This window comes from Manihot esculenta, chromosome 13, assembly GCF_001659605.2.
Source record: "Manihot esculenta cultivar AM560-2 chromosome 13, M.esculenta_v8, whole genome shotgun sequence".
In the NCBI taxonomy this organism is placed as follows: Eukaryota; Viridiplantae; Streptophyta; class Magnoliopsida; order Malpighiales; family Euphorbiaceae; genus Manihot; species Manihot esculenta.
In genome coordinates, this window is record NC_035173.2 from 19,793,895 (window position 1) to 19,801,185 (window position 7,291).

The following is a 7,291-nucleotide window of genomic DNA, read 5'->3' on the forward strand; positions in this document are numbered from 1 at the left end:
CACGGGTGCCACTCTCATCTGGGCCACCAAGGCACCTGTACCAGATAACTCCATCTGTAGACCTTCCTCAATAAGCTTATAGAACTCCTTCACCACTGGCCTCCTCTCTGCCGATATGTGGGATAAACTACCGAGTGATTTCCGGCTTAAGGCGTCTGCCACAACATTCGCCTTACCCGGATGGTACTGAATCTTGCAATCATAGTCACTCAGCAGCTCCACCCATCTCCTCTGTCTCAAATTCAAATCCCTCTGACTCAAGATGTACTGCAGGCTCTTATGATCTGTAAAGATCTCACATTTCACTCCATAGAGGTAATGCCTCCACATCTTGAGTGCAAAGATTACTGCTGCCATCTCAAGGTCGTGTGTGGGGTAATTCAACTCATGCTTCTTCAGCTGCCTAGAAGCATAAGCAATCACCTTCTCATTCTGCATCAGTACACAACCCAGTCCCACACGGGACGCATCACAAAAGACTGTAAAGTCCTCTCCACTAGATGGCAGAGCTAACACTGGTGCTGAAGTCAACCTCTTCTTAAGCTCTTCGAAACTCTCTTCGCACTGGTCGGTCCACACAAACCTCTGATTTTCCTAGTTAACCCGGTCAGAGGAGCTGCTATCTTAGAGAAGTCCTGAACGAACCTCCTGTAGTAACCTGCTAAACCCAAGAAACTTCTAATCTCTGTCACTGATGTGGGTCTAGGCCAGTTAGCCACAGTTTCTGTCTTCTTGGGGTCCACCTCAATCCCATTCTCTGACACTACATGCCCCAAGAACGAAATGCTCCTCAGCCAGAACTCACATTTAGAGAACTTGGCATACAGGCCATGTTCCCTCAAAGTCTGCAAGACCAACCGCAGATGATGGGCATGCTCCTCTGCATTTCTGGAATACACTAAGATATCATCTATGAAGACAATAACAAAGTGATCCAGGTATTGATTAAATACTCTGTTCATGAGATCCATGAATGCTGCAGGGGCGTTGGTTAACCCGAACGGCATTACAAGGAACTCAAAATGCCCATATCTGGTCCTGAAGGCTGTCTTCGGCACATCCTCATCCCTTATCCTTAGCTGATGGTACCCCGATCTTAGATCTATTTTGGAGAAACAACCTGCTCCGGCTAGCTGGTCGAATAGATCATCGATCCTTGGCAATGGGTACCTATTCTTGGTAGTGACTTTGTTCAACTGCCTGTAGTCGATACAAAGTCTAAGGGATCCATCCTTCTTCCTCACAAACAAGACCGGAGCACCCCAAGGTGAGGTACTCTGTCGGATGAAACCCTTTTCTACCAGCTCCTGCAATTGCTCTTTTAACTCCTTTAACTCTGCTGGGGCCATCCTGTAGGGAGGGATAGAGATCGGTCTAGCTCCAGGTACCAACTCTATCTCGAACTCTATCTCCCTAGCAGGTGGTAAACCTGGAAGTTCATCAGGAAAGACATCCTGAAACTCTCTGACAACTGGCACCGAGGCTGGCTCCCTGACCTGACTGTCTAGCTCTCTCACATGAGCTAAGTACCCCTGACATCCCTTCCTAAGCAACCTACGAGCCTGAAGAGCTGATATCAGACCTCTAGGTGTACCCCTCTTGTCTCCTCTGAAGACGACCTCTGACCCGTCCTGATCTCTGAACTTGACTACCTTGTCCCTGCAGTCCAAGGTAGCACCATGGGTAGATAGCCAATCCATCCCTAGAATGACGTCAAAGTCTGTCAAATCTAGAACCACAAGGTCGGCGGAGAGGCATCTTCCCTCAACAAAAACTGGACTGTACTGGCAGACTGACACTGCCACTGACGGGTCACACTTGGGTCCACTGACCCATAGGGGACACTCTAACCCAGAGACTATCAGACCCAACCTCTCAACGGCTCTCGGAGCAATAAATGAATGAGATGCACCCGGGTCCATTAATGCATACACATCAGAACACCCAATGACGAGATTACCTGACACCACGGTGTTGGATGTGTTAGCCTCCTGCTGTGTCATGGTGAAGATCCTGGCTGGAGCTGATGGACCTTCACCTCGGGAACCAGAAGAAGAGGCTGCCCCTCTCCCTCTACCTCTGCCACTGCCCTGAGTTGTGGCTGGAACTGCTGGCTGTGCCACACTACCAGAAGCTGTCTGCTGGGGCTGGCCCATAAAAGGTGCTCTAGGACAATCCCGAGCCATGTGTCCCTCCTGTCCACATCTGAAACATGTGTTAGTCCCAGCTCGACACACTCCCCTGTGCGGTCTTCCACATCTCTGACATTCTGTACCATCTGAGCCTGAGCTCGAGCCACCGCCGAATCCCAAACCGGATTTCAACTTGTTCCAAAACTTATTCTTCTTCGACTTCCTGGTGGTGTTATCCCACCTCTTCTTGCCTGAACTCTGAGAAGAGAACCCTGGTCCTCCTCTGCCTGGGGTCTTAACCCCTGAAGACTGGGTCACTGACTGCTTCACTGACCCCTCAACTATAGCACTTGCCTCCATTCTTCGAGCCATATCCACCACAGTGTGGAAACTTTCTCTCTCAGCTGACTGAACCAACGAGGAGTACCTGGAATGCAGCTTCATAACATATTTCTTGGCTTTCTTCGTATCTGAATCTAGAGCTTGCCCTGAAAAAGGCAATAGCTCCAAGAATTTATCCGTGAACTCCTCTACACTCATGTGCTCTGACTGCCTCAGTTGCTCAAATTCAATCATTTTCAGTTCTCTAGAACTGTCCGGAAAAGCCCATCCAGCGAACTCATTCGCAAATTCTTCCCACGTCATACCGTCTAGTCTCGGGTCCACATAACACTTGAACCATTCCCGTGCCTTCTTGCACTTTAAAGTGAACCCTGCCATCTGAATGGCCCTACTGTCACTTGCCCCTAGCTCATCAGTTATCGTCTTCACCACTCTCAGATACTCAAAGGGGTCATCCCCTGACTTGTATTTGGGAGCATCTAACTTGAGGTAGTCTGTCATCTTTACCTTGCTCCCATCAACTGAGCTAGGTCTAGGAGGTTGAGTAACTGGGGCTGCTGGTTCTGTAGGTGGCGGAGGTGGAGGTGCAGCATTCCCCGAGGTGGGGTTTGCCGGGTTTGGATAGAAGGGTGAGGGTGGATAAGCTGGGTACTGTGTGTAGGGTGGATAGAAAGGTGGATAAGGCATGTAGGTAGGGTAGGGGTGAAAGCTGGAGTAATCCGATGTACCTCCCATCGGATACCCTGAACCCTGTGGGAAGGGTGGATAATGGGGTGGAAAACCATACCCCGAGGCCTGAACGCCTCCCTGTGACTCCCCTGTCCCTTCTTCCTGCATGCTCACATCCAGGTTCCCATCCCTCCTCTGATCCTCTTCCATAACCTCCCTCACATCTGAAGAACTTCCTCCTCTATCAGTCCCCCTTCTGCTAGCATCAAAAGACCTTCTAGGGTCCCTTGACACTCTTTCTCTGTTGGCTCTACAAGACATTGCCCTAGGCAATGTAGGAGGACGGGCGCTCGTGCCCTCATCCTCAGGTGGCACTCCAGTCAACCGTGCAGATCGACGAGTTCCTCTCATCCTGTTTTCTGAAAACAGTACACAACATACAAACATTAGCATCATATGGTTCATGTGAGCACACATGAACCCTCATCACATACATCACATAGTATATCATATCATTAATGCACATGCATAAAGTCATGGCATTTCACATCATCATGCAAGACAGGACTCAACATCCTATCTTAGTGGACATGACCTTCCTATTATGCTTGACCTTCTATAACATCTATGAGCCCGACACTCTAGGTCCGACCACATGAACCTAGGGCTCTGATACCATTCTGTAACGACCCGAAAATCGGACCGCTACCGGCGCTAGGATCCGGGTCGACTTAAGGCCGCCGGGACCCGTAGCAAGCCTGACATGTAACCTGTAAACCTGTTTAATCCCATACATGATCAACAATCATACATAAAAATTTAAAACTTGTCCTCATACGTACTGTCATCAACTAACTCAACCTGTGCATACCCTGAACATATACATAACATAGTCCCTCTGTGGGATCTCATCATGCCTTAAAGGCAAAACAGCCTGTGTTGAGTTAGTTTACATAAACATCATAACATAAGATCATGTATAGACAAAAGGGATTAACAATACATTATGGTCAAGCACAACTCTATCCTCAATAACCTCATTACATAACATTCTGAATATTTTTACATTTCATCAATTGTCATGTCCATATACTAACTATTACATACATAAGACATACTTCAAAACTCTGGCTAACCTTCTGATCTACCCTGTACCTGCACATCTGGGGTTAGGGGAGAGGGGTGAGCTACAAAGCCCAGTGAGCAGAATAGTATAAAACAATATATTAAAATTTTTATGCTTTCATGGAATGCAACACATCACAACAAATCACATCTCGGATGGTATTGTCACCTATAGTCCTCTACATAGGTCCAACTGTGCCGGGACGTAGAATGGGTCAACCGGTCTTTCCCTTATCATAACATATCATATGGACCAACTGTGCCAGGGACGTAGAATGGGTACAACCTGGTCTTTCTCTTACATCGTGCCAGGGACGTAGAATGGGTACAACCTGGACTTCCATACCATAACATGCCATAACATCAATCATATCATATGAGGACTAAAGGATCATCCAATAACCAATCCACATCAACATTAACATCATAAATGCAATGCAACATATTCGTGAATACTAATGCAAGCAACCTATTATATCTCATGGCATTCATGATGCATGGATCATGCTCAAAATTCATATTTCATTTATTTAAAACTTAAGGTTATTCCACTCACCTCTGGCTAGCTCTGACAAACTCTGTAGCAGCTGGCTCACTGCTGGGGTCCTCGGTTCCTCGGGTCCGAACCTACACAGGTGGACTCCAATGAGGGACCAAACATACATAAACATAACTCTAATATACTCCCCAAAAACCCCCTAAAACATCATGAAACAATCACATAACAACATGCAAGAATAATTATTGAAAACACATAAGGAGCTTAAGATCGGCTCTTACCTCTGAAGATCGAGAGGGAGACGACCTAAACGGAGATCCAAGAAGATGAGCTCTGAGTTCCCAAAGCTCCAAAACTGTTCAAAAGTTCAAAAACCTTCAATGCAAACTTAAAACTAAAAAAAAATGGTGGGGATTTGGAGGAAGAAACACTAGGTTGCAAAAGGGAAAGTCGGAAGCTTGCTGTGGCCGAAAATGGGAGAAAGCTCGCCCATTTCGGTAAGTGCCCCTTATATAGGGTGGCCAGGCCACGCTCGGGGCCGAATGTGCCTCCGCATCCATGCAAATGTTCGGCGGGAACTTGACTCGGCGGCCGAACCTGAACTTCCCTAACTCATGCTTTCGGGGGCCACGTGCCTCCAAAACGCAGCATGTTCGGGGCCGAATTGACTTTCGGCGGCCGAACCTGGGTTTTCCTCCAATGCTATTCTCATGTAAAAAACTCATTTTTTTTAACTTAAAAGATTATCAAGAATTAAACCCCAAACTCCACATATAACCTAACATGCATTTCTACCCATCGATCTAGCATAAAACTTATTGAAAACACATAAGGAGGCTTAAGATCGGCTCTTACCTCTTGAAGATCGAGAAGGGAGACGACCTAAACTTGGAGATCCAAGAAGAATGAGCTCCTGAGTTCCCAAAGCTCCAAAACTTGTTTCAAAAGTTCAAAACCTTTCAATGCAAACTTAAAACTCAAGAAAAATGGTGGGATTTGGAGGAAGAACACTAGGTTTGCAAAGGGAAAGTCGGAAGCTTTGCTGTGGCCGAAAATGGGAGAAAGCTCGCCCATTTCGGCTAAGTGCCCCTATATAGTGGGCTGGCCAGGCCACGTTCGGGGGCCGAATGTGCCTCCGCATCCATGCAAATGTTCGGCGGCCGAACTTGACTTTCGGCGGCCGAACCTGAACTCCCTAACTCATGCTTTCGGGGCCTAACGTGCCTCCAAAAACGCCATTGCATGTTCGGCGGCCGAACTTGACTTTCGGCGGCCCGAACCTGGTTTTCCTCCAATGCTATTCTCATGTAAAAACTCATTTTCTTTATACTTTAAAACATTAAAATACATGAAAACATTTTTATAAAACATGTTCTTACCCTTCTAGAGATTCCGACGTTCGAGATCCCACCGGACGGTAGGGATTCCGATACCGGAGTCTAGCCGGGTATTACATTCTCCCCCCTTAAGAACATTCGTCCCCGAATGTTCCTCGACTAGTACATAGCATAACAAACAACATAACATACATACAAAACACATAGAGACTAACCTTAAAAGAGATAAGGTACTGCTGGAGCATAGACTCCCGTGTCTCCCAAGTGCATTCTTCCAAGTTGTGGTGGTTCCATAGGACTTTCACCATCGGGATTTCCTTGTTTCTTAACTTTCTAATCTGGGTGTCTATGATCCGCACTGGCTGTTCAACATAGGTGAGATCCTCTTGGACCTCCACATCAGGCTCACTAAGAACCTTGCTCGGATCTGACACAAACTTCCTCAACATTGAAACATGGAAAACCGGATGGATTCTCGCCATTGAAGCAGGTAAATCCAGCTTGTACGACACATTCCCAATCTTTTGCAAGATTTCAAAGGGTCCGATGTATCGTGGGGCTAGTTTACCTTTCTTCCCGAAGCGAACCACTCCCTTCATTGGAGACACCTTGAGCAATACCCGATCCCCCTCCTGAAACTCTAACTGTCTTCTGCGGACGTCTGCATAGCTCTTCTGTCTGCTTGCAGTAGTCTTGATTCTTTCTCTGATTATGGGTACCACCCTGCTGGTGATCTCTACTAACTCAGGCCCTGCCAAGGCCTTTTCTCCTACTTCCTCCCAGCAAACAGGTGACCTGCACTTCCTCCCATATAAAGCTTCATATGGAGCCATCCCGATGCTAGCATGATGGCTGTTGTTGTAGGCAAACTCCACCAAAGGTAGATGCTGCCTCCAAGAACCGCCAAAGTCCAGCACACACATTCTGAGCATATCCTCGATAGTCTGGATGGTCCTTTCTGACTGTCCGTCGGTCTGGGGGTGGAAGGCAGTACTGAAATCCAACCTAGTACCCATGGCATTCTGCAGACTCCGCCAAAACCTGGAGGTGAACTGGGGCCCTCTATCTGACACTATCAAAACAGGAACCCCATGCAACCTGACGATCTCATCCACATATACCTGCGCCAACTTGTCCACAGAGTAGCCACTCCTGACAGGGATGAAGTGAGCAGATTTGGTGAGTCT